Consider the following 19,489-nt stretch of genomic DNA (forward strand, 5'->3'; position numbering starts at 1 on the left):
ATGCGTGCTATAAACTTGACTATACAGTGTCACATCTCAGTTTCTACGTCATAAAGCGACACGAAATGCCCCGGTATTTATTGGATTTACGCCCTCCCAGCCGATTGGGGCCCATATCGTCAAAATACAATTACGAAAAACTTTTTTTTCTTCACCATAAAGCGACCAAGTTACATATTTGACCGAATTCCAGGACCGCAGTATTAGAATAAGGAGTCCATTTATCACGGCCTGGAAGGCTGTCGATATATTTCTGTTGCTGTCGGTTGTAATGGATTTTCCCCTCTATTTTCCCCCGAAAATATTAGTTGTGTTTGTTCATCATATTTATATTATTCATTGCAAATCTGAATGTGGAATAAAACAGCTTTTTTTCTTTTCTTCTTTTTAACACTACCATAGCAACAATTACCATCAATATAAACAATGCAGGGATAAAAAGATCAGCAGTGGTAAGATCATTTACATTCTAAATCTTTATCGACAGATAAAAACAAAATAGACATATAGAAGTATGTAGTTACAGCTGGGAATGGATAGGGTATGTGCAAGAGAAGGCCCGGGGTGTGCGTAGGACAGGGGTAGATTAGATTGAAGCAAGCGAAAGTTGGTGAGAGAAAGGGAGAGAAAGATGGAGAGCTGAAAGAGGATAGGTAGGAAATGAGTGAGAAATGATCGAGGGAACGTGATTGTTAGATGAGCAGAGATAGTGATATCGGAAAATATAGAGATACAGAGTTAAAGAGTGAGAGAGAGGGAGATAGAGAGAGAGAGAGAGAGAAGAGAAGGGGGATTGGAAAGAAAGACGGGGGGAGAGAGAGAGTAGAGTGATTGATAGATAAGCAGAGACAGAAGTAGGTGTAGAGAGAGATAGTAAGAGAAAGAAAGGAAGAGAGAGAGAGAGATAAGTACAGAGGGGAGGAAGAGAGTGATGTAGATTACCCCCTCAAACTAGGGGCCGGAAATACTCTAAACCCCCATTACCAGAGATCGATCGGTCGATGTAGACTGGTTCTCTCAGAGCCCACCGACAACCCTGAATTATTCATTATTTCTCTTGACAGGTGTGGGGTCTAGCTGAATGTTAAGATCATTGATTTCTTACCATCTAACCTTAAAGCCTTCACACCAAACACTTTAGTTTAAGGTTGCCCCTCTCAAACTCTCTCCATTTCGCGTTAGCGAGGTCGGGTTTTCCCCCTTCTTTATCACCCGCATGTTGGGGCCAAGGTTGGAGTCTCGCATGTATCAAGTAAATGTAATCCAATCATGTGCGCACCAAATGACTGGTCGATATCAACTCATTAAGAGTTATAGCAAGACCACCCTGCACAGAAAGGTACATATACATTATGTATATGTATATATATATATACATATACCTAGATTCAACCAAAGGGCGAATGCTCGAAAATTGTACGCAAAGGGGAATTCAACCTATATCACGTTAATGAGGCTATGCGTGATTAAATTTTGATTTTGATAAATATTTGTAAATAACGGGAGGTAATCTAAAAAGTGAGGACCTTTTACCTGTGTCCCTGCGTTTAATTTGGAATATACAATTTTTGGTTCTCCCAAAAATTCTCCCTAAGGTATTTTTACCCCACAATGAACGAAAGGGGCCTTCTCCTTTCAGTATTTGTAAAGTCGGCTCCTTCGCCTTATTAACTGGGCAGTATTTATTTTTTTAAAAATGAGAAAATAAATTATATTTGTTTATTTTACGATCAGACAAAACAAAAATTAATGTTTTTCTAGAAAATATATTGCACCACATGATATTAATAATAAATATAAATTTGTAAATGCATGCAATTCCCCTTTTCGTCACATATAGCAGCACTATATTCCCTTTGTAAGATCATGCAATTCCCCTTTTCGTCACATATAGCAGCACTTTATTCCCCATTGTAAGTTCATGCAATTCCCTTTTCGTCACATATAGCAGCACTATATTCCCTTTGTAAGTTCATGCAATTCCCCTTTTCGTCACATACAGCAGCACTATATTCCCTTTGTAAGTTCATGCAATCCCCTTTTCGTCACAGATAGCAGCACTATATTCCCTTTGTAAGTTCATGCAATTCCCCTTTTCGTCACATATAGCAGCACTATATTCCCTTTGTAAGTACATGCAATTCCCCTTTTCGTCACATATAGCAGCACTATATTTCCCTTAGTAAGTACATGCAATTCCCCTTTTCGTCACATATAGCAGCACTATATTCCCTTTGTAAGTACATGCAATTCCCCTTTACGTCACATATAGCAGCACTATATTCCCTTTGTAAGTTCATGCAATTCCCCTTTTCGTCACATACAGCAGCACTATATTCCCTTTGTAAGTTCATGCAATTCCCCTTTTCGTCACAGATAGCAGCACTATATTCCCTTTGTAAGTTCATGCAATTCCCCTTTTCGTCACATATAGCAGCACTATATTCCCTTTGTAAGTACATGCAATTCCCCTTTTCGTCACATATAGCAGCACTATATTTCCCTTAGTAAGTACATGCAATTCCCCTTTTCGTCACATATAGCAGCACTATATTCCCTTTGTAAGTACATGCAATTCCCCTTTACGTCACATATAGCAGCACTATATTCCCTTTGTAAGTTCATGCAATTCCCCTTTTCGTCACATATAGCAGCACTATATTCCCTTTGTAAGTTCATGCAATTCCCCTTTTTGTCACATATAGCAGCACTATATTTCCCTTAGTAAGTACATGCAATTCCCCTTTTCGTCACATATAGCAGCACTATATTCCCCTTTGTATATATGCAATTCCCCTTTTTCGTCATATACATCACCACTATATATATATTCCCCTTTGTGTACATGCAATACCTCTTTTTGTCACATGTAGCACCACTATATTCCCCTTTGGAAGTACACGCAATACCCGTTTTTGTCAAACATAACACCACTATATAGGGGATTATTTTTAAGAGTATTAATAAGAGCTTTCCGAAAGGAATACTGTGATATTCACAGAGGAAAGGGATTATTTCTCCCATATTCAAAAATGGTGAAAGAGAAAACCTACAAAATTTGCGGTCAATAACGTTGCTCAATATCGATTATAAGTTGATTACAACAGTACTCGCTAATGGATTACAGAAAGTCCTGCATAAATTGATTGACGAAGATCAGGAGGGATATTAGACGTGGTTTTGATGTAGCAAGGCTCATTCAGGATGTAATTGATATTTTCAAATACAACATAATTAAAGCTACTTTCGTAGAATTAAGCCGTGTGTCATGGGACAATAGATACGTACGTCATGTATTGAACTGTGTGGACATCACAATCGCAAGCCGGTCCCGATTTCAAAAGCTGAACAAATTTTTCGGAAATATATTTAGTCGTGTTATACGCAACCTGCCGAAAGGTGTCTATTTTTGTTGATTTTCACAAAGCGTTTGACACGCTAGAGTGGAATTTTATTTTAAATTGTTTAAGAGCTTATGGTTTTAAAACTGGATTTAGGAAATCGATAGCTATATTATATATATTCAACAACGTCATTTTGAATGGATGGCTAACATACTATCGTCTGTTGAGAGCCATACGGGCGTTATTATATTTTAAAGGTGTTTCGTTCGGAGCCAGAAGGGCGCTATTGCTGTACAAAGTCAATAGCAATAGCGCCCTTCTGGTTTCCAACGGAACATCTTTGATCTGCAATAGCGCCCTTCTGGTCCTCCGCCGACGATATATTCCCATCAAGAGGCGTTACTCGTTAGACAAGGATATCCATTACCGGCACCTTTGTTTATTTTGGCAATAGAAAAAATAGCCCTTAAAGTGAGAGATACAGAAAAAAAAAGTTTGGGGAAAATCGGACAGGTAATAAAAAAAGTTATGACTTTTAAATGATTTGAAAAAAATGGGCAAATCAGTGAAAACTTTTAGACATGTTGCCAATTTGATGACGTCGTGGGTGCACTAATTACCATAATTTTGTTTATATTTATAGTGCAAAATGCATCATTTCTACAGTACGTAAGCTACAAAGTTTGTATTGATGTAAACATGCATATAGGGGATCTACCTATCTATCATCATGGAGCTTTAGCTCCATGATTTAAACACTCATAAATTTCTTATTAGTTGTCCGATTTTTCTCAACTTTTTTTTTGTTCTGATCTTCTAATATTTCTGATCCTGTTGAAAAAATATTTTTGGGTAGACTCTTCTTTTTAAAATATGTGTTGCTAAAAACGGTGCCAATGAGTGATCATGATTTGGGGGGGGGGGGGTGACCAGTGAGAATGCAAGATTCTAACCTGCATGTATTATTTTTCATAGATGGTTTGGGCAGTGGATTACCGTGATTCATAGCATGGCGGTAAGGAGTTTAAATACTGAGCAACGTAATGTAGCCTACAGCGCAAGCTGGGGGATGATCATGGGGTGGCATGGGCGTACCCCCGCCCCCCCCCCCAGTTTGGGATGGTGTTCAGTCAGGGGAAAGTGAGTTTAAGTTCTGAAAAGGGTTAAAGACCGCCCCCGACAAAAAAGTCTTCACGACTTATTGCATATTAAAAGGATCATGATTATTTTAAAAAATTGAAGTTTTGGGGCTATATTTAAGTTTTTTTTGTTTTTTAATTTACAATCAATAAGGTAGTGGATGCCCATTCATTTTAAGACTAATTACGGCAATGGGATGTTGATTACAAACTCATTATGCGCCTACATTCTTGAAGTAGGTATACCAATTTAAGGCATAACACATTTATAGGCATATAAACTAATCCACCCACACTCTTCTCCGCTCATTTCACGTTGTTGTTGTGCACCCCCCCCCCCAACACACACTCAAATAAACACATTATGAGATTGTGGTCATTGCCCACTAGGCGTTTGATAAATAAAAATTCAATTCATCTCATTTCCCTCATTCCCTCAAACGCATGCCCATAGTTACACCAAACCAAGCAATAGGCCAACCACCTCGCACACCCCTATACGCATGTATAAACACCCCAAACAAAAAGAACACTTACATAAACACGTATAACATACATACACAAACACTTTTTCAATATATTTACAGACTAATATATGTATCCCACACGCCACACACACACACATATTAAAAACAAACATACACCAATACCTGTACATGAATAATAGTAAGGTCTGTTTTGACAGTGGGATTTAGATAATAAGCTTGAAGCTTACAAAATTTGTGGTGAGAGCCCCCTCCCCTGTCCCCGCCTGAAAATGAAATAAAAAAATAATAAAGGTGTACGCACGGCAGCCACGTTTATTGTGCCACCAAGAGGGGGGATACCTGGAAGAGTAACTTTGTCTTCATATGGAAGAATCATTTCACCCTGAAACACAATGTCGTGCGTTTCTAAAACACTCTAAGTCTTACTCTCTTACAGTAACTGCAGGCAGTGTTATTGAGAAGTCTGCATGATTATTACCCCCCCCCCTGCAGACAAATGAAGAAAAAGACTGCGTCCAAGATTAAAGACAAAAACTTACACCAACAAATGTCATACGAGGACAGAAGTGCATCTGATTAAGTGAATTTTAATGAAACAAGTAATCTATCACAATGTGAAAACATCCATTCATACACAATGTAAAAAGACAATTCACAATGAAGTTGAAGCATGAACTGCTCCAAACCTGGGTTATCCACAAAGTACTTATAAACACCAAACATGCAAAGGAACAATTGAAATGTCACATTTCATGAACTACGACCTCTTGTACATGTCCAACTCACAGTACTAAATACATACAGATTACTACAGATACTACAAATCTCAGTTCTTGAAAAATTTCCTTTCAATTTCTCATAATTTCTAGACATGCAGTGCCATATGTGACATAAGGGGAAGCATTGTATTGATGCTATGAACGACAAGGAGCGCTTCATTTATCTATAATTATGAGCAATTTTTTTTGTATTAATAATTAATAATAAACTAAAAATTAATAATTAATTAATAATTGTTATATTTATACCAAATGTATATCTTAAACCAAGACAAATGGTTAATTTATGTAACACACTGCATATTATGGCAATGGAAAAACTTGTTGAACCTTTTTTATGAATTGTTAATAAGTTTCCTACTTCATACTTGAACAATAAACACACAAACGTATATTATGCAATGGGTATACAATACTATGAAAAGGAGCAATGCATGTAATAACATCCAGCAAAATTCTTCAACGTTCGTCATGAATTTTGATATTTGTCCTGTTTTGTATAAAAAATAAACACAGCAATCGATATTATGCAGGTAAAATTTGTTTCTCAGTTTTTTAGGTGAATTTTTCGATAAACTAGTACAGCGAAAGAGAAGGGGGTGGTGCTGACAAGGGAAGGATATGCCATGAATTTCTTCTTCTCGTGTCCAATTCCACAAATACATGAACTACAATGTAGCTGTTACACATCTAGAGCAAGTGAAACATAAGACAAGCACTTATCAAATAAATGATATCCATTCCAGTACATTTCACATTACACTTGATCTCCTGAGCAGAAGTCAACTGAATTGAATAAAAAAAAACATACTCCAGCCATGCTTACACTTACAAAAATGACGTACCTGTGCTATCATGTATATTTTTATGCATATATACACTGATTGTCTGCCAAGTATACCTGCTTTGTCCCCAGCACCAACATCATTAAAAAAGAAGTAAACCCCCAAAACATTAGGGGAGGCTTTAGAAGGCATTTGCTCAGGTAGGCAATAAGTCAGATTTAATTTTATACAGCCTTTTTAATAAGGCTGCTGAGAGTTAGGTGAATCAACAATGAAATACTTAATTCCAATTATTTGCAATTAAAGCTGCCTTCACAAACAAAAAATCATCTATCTTACTAGACTAATGATTACATCTCCGAGTTTGAACTAGAATCAGCTAGGCATGACATTACTAGCACAACATATATTTGTATTTATATATTGTACAGTGGGTAAAATGCTCTAGTTAGAGTGAGGCTGAGAAGCTAAATTTTATCTGAATGCTGGATGCTGAATCTGGTGGTGTAATTTTTTACAATCAATTGTGCATTTTTTTTGTGCATAATTAGGAAATGAATTATTCATAATGCGTATTTTATGCATTTGGGGATATTTTCATAACTTCAGCCTAAACAAGTACAAAATTACATGAAAACTGTGTAATAATGAAGATTAATGTTTCCCAAATGTGAAATAAATCAATTCTTATCTATTTTTATGAGTACAGCAGATTTGCATAAAGTATTAATGTATGTAAATGTACACAAATATATGCAGCTATAGCCTTTTTAATGACATGCGCATACCAATTCAGTACTGCCAACCTAAAAGCGCATTCTTGTCTTTTACATTTGGATAAAGGGTCCCAAACTCATTAGATGTCAATAATTATTCAGATCATAAAAATATCAATCTCATTCCACCTGTCGACCTGAAACCTTTTATTATTCAATTATTTTCAATAGAAAACATACATACATTTTCACAAGTGTTTCATTCCTGCACCAAAAGCATTCGTTCTGGTAAATGAGGGACATAGACAATTCATTGGACAATTAAATGTTTTCTATGAAGACAGGTGCAATGCAGTATGGCATGATGGTGCTATGCATTCATAGACATCTATAGATCTTAGTACCCCCTAAAGAAGCGAAAGAGGATAGAAAAGTACGGAATACGTTTTTTTGTTGGCATGTCTGCTAATTGGCCCATAATACCCCTTAGGTAGGTCTGATAAGGACAAATGTGGTATCAAAATCAGGGAGTAAGATTAAAGGGGAGTGAGAGCGATTGCTCTCCCAAGCTCCCCTTAAATGCTTTTTGGGGAGTGATTTACAGAGCCCTTTTAACCCAATCTTTCTACGTGAAGAACAAATTTAGCTCCCTAAAAATTCTCCTTGAGAGCCTCTAGGAGAGCTATTTATAGCTCCCCTGTAAATTTTAAAAATCAGTCCCTGCAAAATGTGTGCAAGACAAGACTGCAAGGGAAAAAGTCATAAAGCGAGAATCTGAAATTGGTAGCGGTCGCGATGCAATCGCCAAAACTATGGAGGAGGGCAGTTAGGGATAAATGATAAGAGCCCCAGGGGGCCTGGTGCTCACCTGATGTCATGCAATTGTCATATGTAATTGCAAATTAGTAATTACCACATGCTTCAATTGAGCAACTTTCAATCCTATGCCTCTAGTAGTATTTTATCAATAAATTTGATTGAGAGATCCTCTGACTTGCCTACCAAATGGTCACCCTGAACAAACTGTTGCCCTGTGGGCCCTATGTACTCTTAATCCTGCCAGCAAATCTGACATCAACTACCTATGCCCCTGCAATTGCCTGAATCACATTTTAAAAATATGTTTGCATGCATTATTTTATTTAAAATCCTCGATCATGAGAGGGTACTCCTCCAATGCTCCACCCACTTGATTGTAAGGGACCCTAACACAATTCATCAAAGTACCATAAAATAATTGATAACAAGCATGACCCCACAGCTAATATTTAGGTGATTAATCACTATCCGCATGCTCTGTTGCCCATGAGGCGACAGTTTTTGCAGGGACGAGCATCTGTGCAGTTATAAGCCTTCGGCTCAGGTGAGCTCATATAGAAAGACTTCACTAATTGGATTGTTGAAAACACTCAAAAGGGATTTATGAAGACTGTAAGTTTATTTTATTCTAAGCACAATCCGGAATCTATCCTAAAAGATGCGTGTTACTGTTACCATAAATGTCCCGATTAACCTGTTAGCCCATCACCTCATTATCTTATCCCAATTCGTTTGACTCTTTCCTCTGTCAGTCGTTCGGTCTTCCGCACCTCGTTCATGACCTTGGTTGCTATGGTCCTTACATCATGTCTGAAGGCTGGAAATCTCATTTTGAATTTTCTAATTTCTGCTCTTGCTGTTGAAATCAAAGTGACATTGAAGTTATTGCAATTACTATCAATAAAGATAGATATAGCACAGATTGCCATAAATTTAAAATAAGTTAACAGGTGAGAAGCACCTGATCTAAAAAACTCCCCGATATCAGGGAGATTCAGTGAGGTCTAACTCGATTCTCTCAAGTTGTTAGATGCACCAACACGTTATAAAAGTATGCATGGTATTTACATGAGAAAAAGAATGATACGAACACCCGTGGAAACCTCTTCTCTGAATGATGCATACGACTTAGCAAAATAGACTACTAGCAGTATGACAAATCCTCAGGGAATACTTTTTGCCCCTTTTTCCGCTTTTCCACTTTTGCTGATCCTTTCTATGTGTAAAAAGTCACATAACAAAAGGAAGCATCTGTACTCTATGAGGCATTCATAATTCAGTCTCATTTATCCTTAACCAGTCTTATGTATCTGGTATTCCCCTTTTGAAATACCGGAGTACTCGGTGAAAAAACAAATACCGCTTCAGACTACAAAATGACCTATAAGTTGTAATGAGAACAGAAAAAAAAGCCAAAACAGACAAGGTCAGGGGAAACTCAATATTTTTAATGTATTATTATCCTGAATGGTCAGTATGACAGATGGCCCAAAAACATAACAGTGTGGCAGAGGCAAAAAAAAAAAAGACAAGGGTCACATTCAAACTGCATTTGTCTAGTAATTATATTTCAAACCTGAAAATTACATGATCAGTGTTTTCAAACACCTAGTAGTTTGTCAATGTTTGTGTAGATCATATGTGACCGCGTATCTCAAAACCAACAAAAAGTTGCACAAACCGATTTTACACAAGGACCAAAAATATAGGACCAAAATGTGTCAATTTATTTTTCTACATATTTTCTGAAAGAGCAATTCTTCTTGGATCATAAAACAAACAGGAAATATGTCTTTACTGCAGTTTTTCTAGCACACTTTGTCTTTAGGGGGTAGAGTTCCCTTTTCATTCTTGAAATTCTTTTATACCCTCTTCACTTTCAAACTCTAGATAACTTTTAAAAGGATGATGCTATTGCATCGAAAGTTGAGAATAAGCATAACTAGACTGTTTGTAATGAGTGTGTCAAATTTCAGCTTAATTTAATAATACCTTCACAGTGATTGCTGTGGAGATTTGTATTCTGCTTTTTGTCCCATGCACCGCACGGAGCGCCCCTGGTTGAGATTCTGCATTTGAATAGACCCCAAACTTCAAAGCCCCTTTTCTAAGTAAATATTTTTTTAGAATGGGTACTTTCTTTTCATTATTTTGAGGGGTATGATGGTTGTTTTGAGATGCAGGGTCACATATTTAAAATATAGCAGATAGTCAAACTTACATGGAAGTTTTGTTTGAGTTGATGTGAAGTATTCTTTGAAGAACTCTTTTAGTTGAGCCGTTTCCCCAGACTCCCATCTCGTGTACCTCCGTTCTAAAATGTTGAGAGAATAATTATAGACAATGAAGAATATTCATAGACTATTGTTTTTTGGAATATCAAGATAACTTCAAAATAGAAAGCATGGGATTAGAAGTCATGTTTCAGGAGAATGTGTATCACGAACTCTATTTTGGCGAATGGGGAATTATTAATGGTCTTTCACACAATCAGAGGCTCGATTACCTCAAGAATTGGTGTGTTTAAGGTGCTACATTCCTGGTAAGTTAATTCCCATTACATCAATTCAATGACAAGAAATAAAATCTGCATGTGAATAATTGCCAGTTAGGGCTCCCAGCATTTCAAAAAGACGATCTGTGATGAAGTCTTAAAAATTCAATAATAGTTATTTCAACCTCATTTCCAGCTATAAATGTTTTCTATATGTTGAAGTTAACTATTTGCAGTACAAAAGACTTGTACTGCAGTCAAAGAGATTACACTATCAAAGGGTCATAGCATTTTATCCTATAAATGTTATTTTGATATTTTTGATATTTTGGGCCAATTATAAATTTCCCTGACATTTCTTTGATGTCAGTCTAGCAGGGACAAAGAAAACTGTTACAGCAAGTTGTACCAAATAAATATATAATCAACAATTTCATAAAAGGACAGAGAGAATCCTGATTAGGACTGGACACTGCAGGGAGACCTGTAATAAACAAGACATACAGAAATTGATAATCCATGTTTATTCATTGCAAATTAAACTGTATTAAAGATCAATGTCTCTAAAACATATTTTTTCTTTAGCACAAGGAGGAATAAACTAGTAAACAATTAGTTACACTATTGATATACAGGGATTGTTTTAATATGCAGTACCTCTTGATGAATCTTCCTGACGATTGAGGGGTACCAGGGTAGGATTTTTCCTAGGAGGACAAAGAGGTCCAGGGGCTGATACACCACCAGATGATCCAGCTGAAATAAACAATACAGAAACAGAAAGTTATATTTTCACATTGCAGGTAATTCACTTAATGCCATTTATAACAGATTCTGACTGAGACTTATAAATCATAAAAACATATTTATTCCAAAAAAATGTAAAAAACAAACTTAGGTATATTATGATGACGATGTTAGAATATCAATTGCTAGTACCTTGATACTTCTCATACCAAAATGAAATTTACTGAATGTGCAGGAGGTTCTAAAAAGTGAATATTTTAAGATGATTATGTTTAATTGAAGTGAAAAAAAAACATATAGTACCTCCATCATTACATCATGATGAATTTTGAGGATCAAGGCGTTCCTTAGTGGGACTCTGCGGGACTCTAGGAGGAGAAAGAGGTCCAAGGGTTGGTACACCAACAGATGATCCGGCTGAAATGACCAATACAGAAACACAGAGCTACAAATGAGACATGACAATCATATAGACAGATTTTTCTAGCATTTTTCTAGTAATAGGATGAGGATGGCAGAATATTAACCCTAATCCTATTGGGATATTTCAATCACTTCAGTCCATCGTTGATCGCGCAAGTGCGCCGAAATTTGGCATGATCAGTGATACTTGGTTACCCTTATGTCCAAGTTTTATGAACTAGGTCCATATACTTCCAAGTTATGATGAAATTTCAAAAAAATTTGTGCATATTCTAAGTTTGTTGACCCTAAATGACCTATGACCTTGATCACGTGACCTGGAAACTCACGCAGGATGATCAGTGATACTTGGTTACCCTTATGTCCAAGTTTCATGAACTTGGTCCATATACTTCCTAAGTTATAATGACATTTCAAAACCTAAACCTTGGTTAAGATTTCATTGTTGACGCCGTCGCCGCCATCGGAAAAGCGGCGCCTATAGTCTCGCTCTGCTATGCAGGCGAGACAATATACAGATCTATTTTATATGTAGCAAAATACCTTGGTGTTTATGTGACTGTATGTGATTATAGTCAGGATATAAATTAAATGGAGTGCAGATGGAAGCACAAGCAACCCTTCAAAGTATTCCTATAGTGGCATATTGATTTCGGATGAGATGCTGTTTTATTTTTGTTTACATTTCTTTTCATTTTGATGTCCCCTTGTATTACAAAAATATATAAGCGTTATTGAACAAAAATGTATATTTGCATATTTCGCTAGCGACAAAAAAAAGTGCACTTGCACCATAGCGCTGTGTATGCACTAACATCAACATGCGTGTACTATGAATGGCCTCCCACCTATACGCGAATGCGCTGTTTTCGTCTTTCGCTGTGTATGCACTAACATCAACGTGCATGTACTATTGATGGCCTTCCGCCTTCCCTACGAATGCGCTGTTTTCGTGTAGCTTGCAAGGGTAAATTTTGGTGGTTTTTCCGACGCAAGAATACTAGCTAACTTCAGTGCGAAGTATATATGCTTTTCTAGCTATGGACAATTATGCCTGAGCTGAGAACTGAAGTTTACCGCTTTTCTGAAGCGCGCATTTCCGACTTTCGGATCTCGATCCGGGAAGGAAAAAAAATGTGGAAAATGTAGATTGGTGTTTGAGGGAAAAAATTGGAATTCCGCGTAAAATCGAAGATTTCACAGCCCATAACCCAATAAAAAAGATAAAATTCACATAGCATAAATGATGTAGGAGGTTACAATTTATAATTCACATTTTGAAAACCTTATTTTTTACAATTTTGGGGGAAAAATTAGCTAATTAGCATATAAAAGGTCCAAGATTGTAAAACGTCAAATTTTTGGATAGCTTATTAACTCGGCATTCCACAAATATATGGTTTATTAGGGTTTTGAACATCATAAGTGATTGTTTTGGGCCATGCTTCCACCCCCTCCATTTTGGCAATTAATACCATACTTGGTACCTTAAGCTTTTAACTCATGTGAGCTACAATGTGATAGTGAGAACTGAGCAAAACATGTGGGATAATATATTACTTCCGGATATGTAAGATTGGGTCTGCTATGAAACCTACCATAGTTTCTTTCCTTTCCAGGTGAATTCATATCTGAAGACACTTGTTCACAGGTGAATTTCCAGGTGAATTCACATCTGAAGACATTTGTTCTTCCCTTCTTTCAAGTTCTTCTGTAACCAGATGCCCTTCATATTCAGCTATAAATTCACTTCTTGTAATATCCCTTGTAGCAACTACACCACGACCTGATGATGAGAAATGTTAATTCCAAAAGATTAAATATGACTTTATTAATAAGAGTTTGATGCCTTTTGATCGATTTATAGGCAAGCATTAAGATAATGGGGATGGGCGCGGGTAAGGTTCCTGAAATGGGTCATTCCATGCCAATTCATCCAATAAAAGTGCCATTTTGGACCTTACCCTCTCAGAATTTGTTCAAATTCGACACACATAAAATTTAACATTTGCTTTCCATGAAACGAAAAAAAATTAGTGTAAACGGCCCATCGGTTTTTGAGCCCTGGCACGCCCTTTTTGTTTTGTTTTGGCAAAAAGGGGAGTGACCTTCAACTTTCAACGGCACATTGCGCCTGAACCGGTTGACCAATTTTTATTTTAAATGATATTTACAAATTTACTGTTGGCCCTACATATTGATATTGGTGTTGGTAATGTGTGTACAAGTCTCAATGATACATGAATACTTTCAAACTAAAGTTACATTACAATCAATTAAAATACTACATATCTCATGTTGATACTTCAAAGATCTGCAGGGTATATCTAGTATGGGACAGTAGAGCTGACTAGGAAGCACACTCATTGTTGTTTCCGTCAAAAATACAGCTTTCTTGTGAGTTGTATGTAGGCAAATTGCACCCCAATCAAAAGGGCTAAACAAATGTCTCTTTTCATAAGCAAATATACATGTAGTCTACATATATTATTCATTTTGTTTAATGTTTCCTGTAATACCTGATAAGTTGAGTTTCCCTTTTTTATTTGATTTCAATGTAATTTTAGTTTGGGAGTATTCATGTATAATGGAGACTTGTACACACATTAACACCAATATCAATATGTGGGGCCAACAGTATATTTGTAAATATAATTTAAAAGAGCTTTTTAGATGAAGAAATAAAATATCATCCTAGATCTTTACATATTATGTTGATATTATATTGACGATTAAGTTACATAAAAATCAAGTTAAAAAATTATTCGGCCGGGGGTCAAAATCAAGGTCAAAGCAAAGGTCAAGGGGTAATTTAAAGTGCTATGACCTGAATCTGAATCTGTGAAGTTCCTGATCCTCAAGTGGATATTGATGACCAATAAGAACGTTAGCGATCGAGAGAGCTCAATATTTTTAGTACATTTTGGAGTTGAGTCCCACCACTTTACAATTGGCTGGAGGGACTATAGTAATTATTCCTTTCATGACAGTATCCCAAATAAACTGTAGAATACTGTCATGAAAGGAATAATTACTATAGTCCCTCCAGCCAATTGTAAAGTGGTGGAACTCAACTCCAAAATGTACTGAAAATATTGAGTTCTCTCGATCGCTAACGTTCTTATTAGTCATCAATATCCACTTGAGGATCAGGACCAGGAACTTCACAGATTCAGGCCATACCACGTTAAATTACTCAAATAATAGTTTTGATACCATTTTTGAATTCCTCTTTGAAATTTGAATTTCCTATTGAATGGTACTAGTTTCATAAAAATTGGTCGACCGGTTCAGGCGCAATGTGCCGTTGAATGTTGAAGGTCACACCCATTTTTACCAAAACAAAACAAAAAGGGCAGGCCATAGTGCAAAAACCAATGGACCATTTACATTATTTTTGGGGGGTTCTTGGGATTAAGTAAATGTCAATTTTATGTATGCCAAATTTGAGCAAATTCTGAGACGGTAAGGAAACCCATTGGGTGAATCCAGATGGAATGACCCAAATGTATCTTGAGTAGATATGAAGTTACCTACCACTCATTGCTTTTCCAATTTCAATGTAGATTGCTCCAGAAAATTTATCAAAACATTTTTGCTGGAAATTGGAATCCCTCAAGTGTATTGCATAGACTTAGATCTAATTTACATAAACAACCACAATTCAAAAAGGTTTTGATTTTACTTCTGCTTTTTTTTCCAATTCCAGTATTCCAGTTATTGTTTAGCTTGAGGCTGAGAATGGCTCACTCTGTAGAAATGAGCAAGGACCAAGTCCAAGGTCTACTCAAGCGTAGGTCTTGGCATTTTAAAGTTTTACTTTTATGCTTAAAAGTAACTTGATTTGTTTCAATTGGATAACTATGCAAATTTAATGTGAAAATATCCCTGGGTCAATTACCCTTTAGAACATTTATGTTTTGTCACTTATTCTAAATTATCTATCTTCTGGGGTGTAATTGTCGTTCGGGGGGGGGGGGGGTTTCCTGGGGATATTTGTCCTAGGGGTAATTACCCTTGGTGTAATTGTCTGAGCAATGCAGACGGTAATTGTTCCCTTAGAGTAGTCATCCTCTAACCATGAGTTAGCTATTAGAAATCGTCTGAAAGTTCTATCAATGAACTCAACACTTACTTGTCTAATAATCTTTTCCAGGGTTGTATTGATTTACAAATATGAATATTGAAAACCATCCATCTTCTTATGCCATACAATATATGACCCTCGTTGTTGACAATTGTTGCAATTTTGCTCTGTGGAGTGATGCGATCATTTCGTCATTCGAATTTTGATATAGCGATCTCTGTACCGCAATCCATTCGTAAATCAATGCTCTGTTTTCGATGATTTGAAGTCAACAATCTATTTATTTGTTTTATATAAATAGATTCAACAAATAATTGTGTATTTCAAGAGATTTATTGCTCCAAACATCAGATTCTAAACACAATTGTGAAAACTGCACAAATTATTGTGACCCCATCACACATTGAGCTGTCCGTAGCTAGACTAGATCTATGTTACGTAGCACCCAAGGCATACAATTTCCTAACTTAAGCCCCTGAAGATTATTGCTCTTGCACTTTTCTCTGCAAGGAACATACAAATTGTGGAAAATGCTGATGACAGAGCTAAAGAAAATCTAACCTTTTTCCTTGTTCACCCATTTTTGTTGGATCCAGTCTGGGTCCTGGCCACAACTAATGTAGTGCTTTGCTACCTCCTCTGGCTTTCTTCTTTTCATCTGCAAAAATGAGAAGTAAATCTATTGATATTACTTAATAGCATTAAGATTATTGATCTACATTAAGTTATTTGACTACCGGTATAGATCTAACATCTAGACTAGATCTAGGGGCCTAACAGTTTAAAAGTAGATCACACTGATAAACAACTGGTTAGATCTTTTATTCCTCTTTGTCCTATTACGTCAGACTTCTATTATTCTAAAAATTGTTGTTTAGAAAATTTACTATTTAGTTTAGGTTTATCAGTGTGGTCTATTGTAATTCACTCGGATTAATACTAGTAAATCTAGACTCTAGTAACTTTTTGTCCAGTTATTGGGTGTCCGGACGGGTTGGGTGTCCGGACACTCCATTTTAACAGCCATTTGAAAAGGTTTACAATCAAATTCTTCGTTGTTTTTTAGCACAAAATGGGAAACAATATTGTGGAGATCAAATATTGATGATGAAAAGCACAATTCAACGTAGGCCTAGATCTATATATTTTGGCTTAATCCAAAGACAAAAAACAGGGCTTCAATTTTGTTAAGACAAGTGTCCGGACACCCAACCCCCCATCCTAGGACTAGTCTAGGCCCCTAGACAAAGTCTAGACCTAGGCCTATAGTTAGCCTATCTAACTTAGACTTAGAATCTATATTATAAAATTAACTAGTTTATAGCTTGGAGGGCCTGCCGCTTGGAGGAATTTTTTGCACCAATAACGGCCGCGGAGCTACATTTCATTTTCAGATCTAACAGTTAGTCCTGTTAGGACTAGATCTAATGAAGAGAAGTCTCGGCAGCTTCTTCTTCTTCTTCGGTTAGTTTCCTCCAGTCTGGAGAACTGCAAATGGTGCAGAGGAGTTGTTCTACATGATGACAGGATCAGATGGGGGTAGGCCTAGTACACAGAACAGGGTTTACGTTTAGACAGTGACATTCGTACGTTTAACATGTAGATCTAGATCTAAGTCAAATACAAAACTGAGAGAGGAGTTGTGAAAAGAGGACTGAGGAGTTGTGAAAAGCATGCACTCAACACGGCAATGAAGGCTTAGGCTAGCCAAAGAAAATTTCAATGTGTGCTCAACGTTTAAAAGAAAAGAGGAAAAATAAGGCAGACAAAATCAGAAATACAAATCGTATGGTAAGAGTGCCCAAGTCTGTGCAGTGCCCATGTCTGCGCACTCACGTAAATGCGCAATTTTCATAGAACAAAACATCAAACTGATAGTACCAATTTTCAATCTTGACCGCAGCAATCCATTTTGATACCAAAAACTACAAAAATATTTGATTAAAAATGAGTATCAGCAAGTTTCAATTTGCTACCCTGAAAATTTCAATAATTGTCAAAAAAGAAATGTCCGAAACTTCACTGCATTTGATTTGCGTGCAAAATGAGCTAGTGCGCAGACATGGGCACCAATCATTTTTGCTACACAAAGTGACAAGCCCGTCTGAAAATCGTAGAAAAACATTGTTCTTGTAAATAATTTCTTGATTTTTTTTTGTTTCCTTGATCATTAGAATATAGAGAATGGAATGACATTGATGACTCTCAAAATAATATTTTACTTTGTAATAAAATCGAGATCAAATTTTAGGTGCGCAGACTTAGACACTCCCTTCATATTAGAAATCATGACTGATAACATAGTTTTGTGTTAGCCTAGGCCTACCGCTATGCACAGTGGTCACTGACTTACCGTTATTGCGTTAAGTTGCTAGAAATATATCCAAAACTTAAAGTTCTTCTTCTTAGTGAGTACAGTCCACCATCTGTCGTAGTATTTACAGTTTCAGGAAACTTTCAGGAAACTTTCAAGAAACTTTCCACTCACTGGCGGAAGGCGTCGTGTTCGGTCGGCTGCACTGGTTTTAGGCGCGACGCAGCTCCTCGACCTAATCACCTGCACCGGCCGCGCTGCGCCGGGGCAGCCGGGCCAGGCCGGCCGCCTAGTGCAGCTCCCATATGCTAGGCCGTGCTAGGCGCTGCCGAGGCCTGCGCGCTCGGTAATTTGTGCTTTTCGCTGTTCTCGTGCACACTACATGTTCACGTTGCAAACGCTTATCATTGTAACAGCGAAATCTTCGTAGAAGATATAAAAGTAAAATATATAGAGATTTTCGAAAAAGGAGGGGCACTATTAGGATTAAAAGCATTCATGTTTTGTACAGTTTATATATTGTGGTGTAGTTTTGGGATAACGTAGGTGGTGGATTGAGTTACATTTTCATTGACAGATAATGTTGATATATACCCCATTTTACAAAGATTGTCAGCATATACATCAATTCGCCTTAGCAACCAGTTTTCCTCCAAACGGTATATACACACAGTTTTGTGCATGATTGTAATGTCAGAGTACTGCTGGGTAGATTTGGCCCAAAGTTCGTAGGAAGTAAAAAGGAATACTGCCCTCTGCTGGAATAGATTTTAAGCATTGTTTTGAACCCCCGTCATTGAGAATTTTAGCTTTAAAACGTAAGGGCGAATCCAAATATTCCCCTTTGGGTCGAGTTCGCCCTTCCGTTGATTATTAACCCTAAAGCTTCTCCTTAAGTAGGATTTAGATACATATATATATATATATATATATATATATATATATATATATATATATATATATATATATATATATACATAATGGCCAAGCAACTTAAATTGTGTCCATTTGCAACATAATATACGCAACCGTGGCGGAGATATGTCTATGGGCTAGAGCTTATACGAAAAAGAAGTGAAGAAATAAATGTTTATTCATTATATCAATGACTTTTTTTAAAAGTTGGTTTGTGTACTTTTGATATACGTTATTTGCGTATCTTGAGAATCCACTTCATTTACAATGTATAATAGAGATTTATACAAACTTTTTATCTTAAAGAAGGGTTTGAGTAATATAGGCCACATTTGCCCAAGATGTCGTTAGAATTAATCTCGAAGTGTAGATTGTTTAACAACTTTCACAAACTTTTAGCAACCTCGGTTTATGTTTAGTTTTCTAGAAGAACGCGAAC

The 19,489-nt window shown here is 36.7% G+C and overlaps 1 long non-coding RNA gene across 3 annotated transcripts; it reads right to left on the reverse strand.

Moving 5' to 3' along the window:
- Positions 1–8,324: 8,324 nt before the first annotated feature.
- On the reverse strand, positions 8,325–19,059 carry LOC121420386. 3 transcript variants are annotated; one of them, XR_005970752.1, is made up of 6 exons: positions 18,175–19,059; positions 13,333–13,520; positions 11,615–11,728; positions 11,222–11,320; positions 10,292–10,384; positions 8,325–8,926 (listed from the first exon to the last, which is right to left on the reverse strand). It is a non-coding gene; the product is annotated as an uncharacterized LOC121420386 (long non-coding RNA). The 3 variants fall into 3 exon arrangements; XR_005970751.1 differs by lacking the exon at positions 18,175–19,059 and adding an exon at positions 16,383–16,657; XR_005970753.1 differs by lacking the exons at positions 13,333–13,520; positions 18,175–19,059 and adding an exon at positions 16,383–16,447 and having other exon boundaries at positions 8,326–8,926.
- Positions 19,060–19,489: the final 430 nt, after the last annotated feature.

Source organism: Lytechinus variegatus, chromosome 8 (genome assembly GCF_018143015.1).
Source record: "Lytechinus variegatus isolate NC3 chromosome 8, Lvar_3.0, whole genome shotgun sequence".
Taxonomy (NCBI): Eukaryota; Metazoa; Echinodermata; class Echinoidea; order Temnopleuroida; family Toxopneustidae; genus Lytechinus; species Lytechinus variegatus.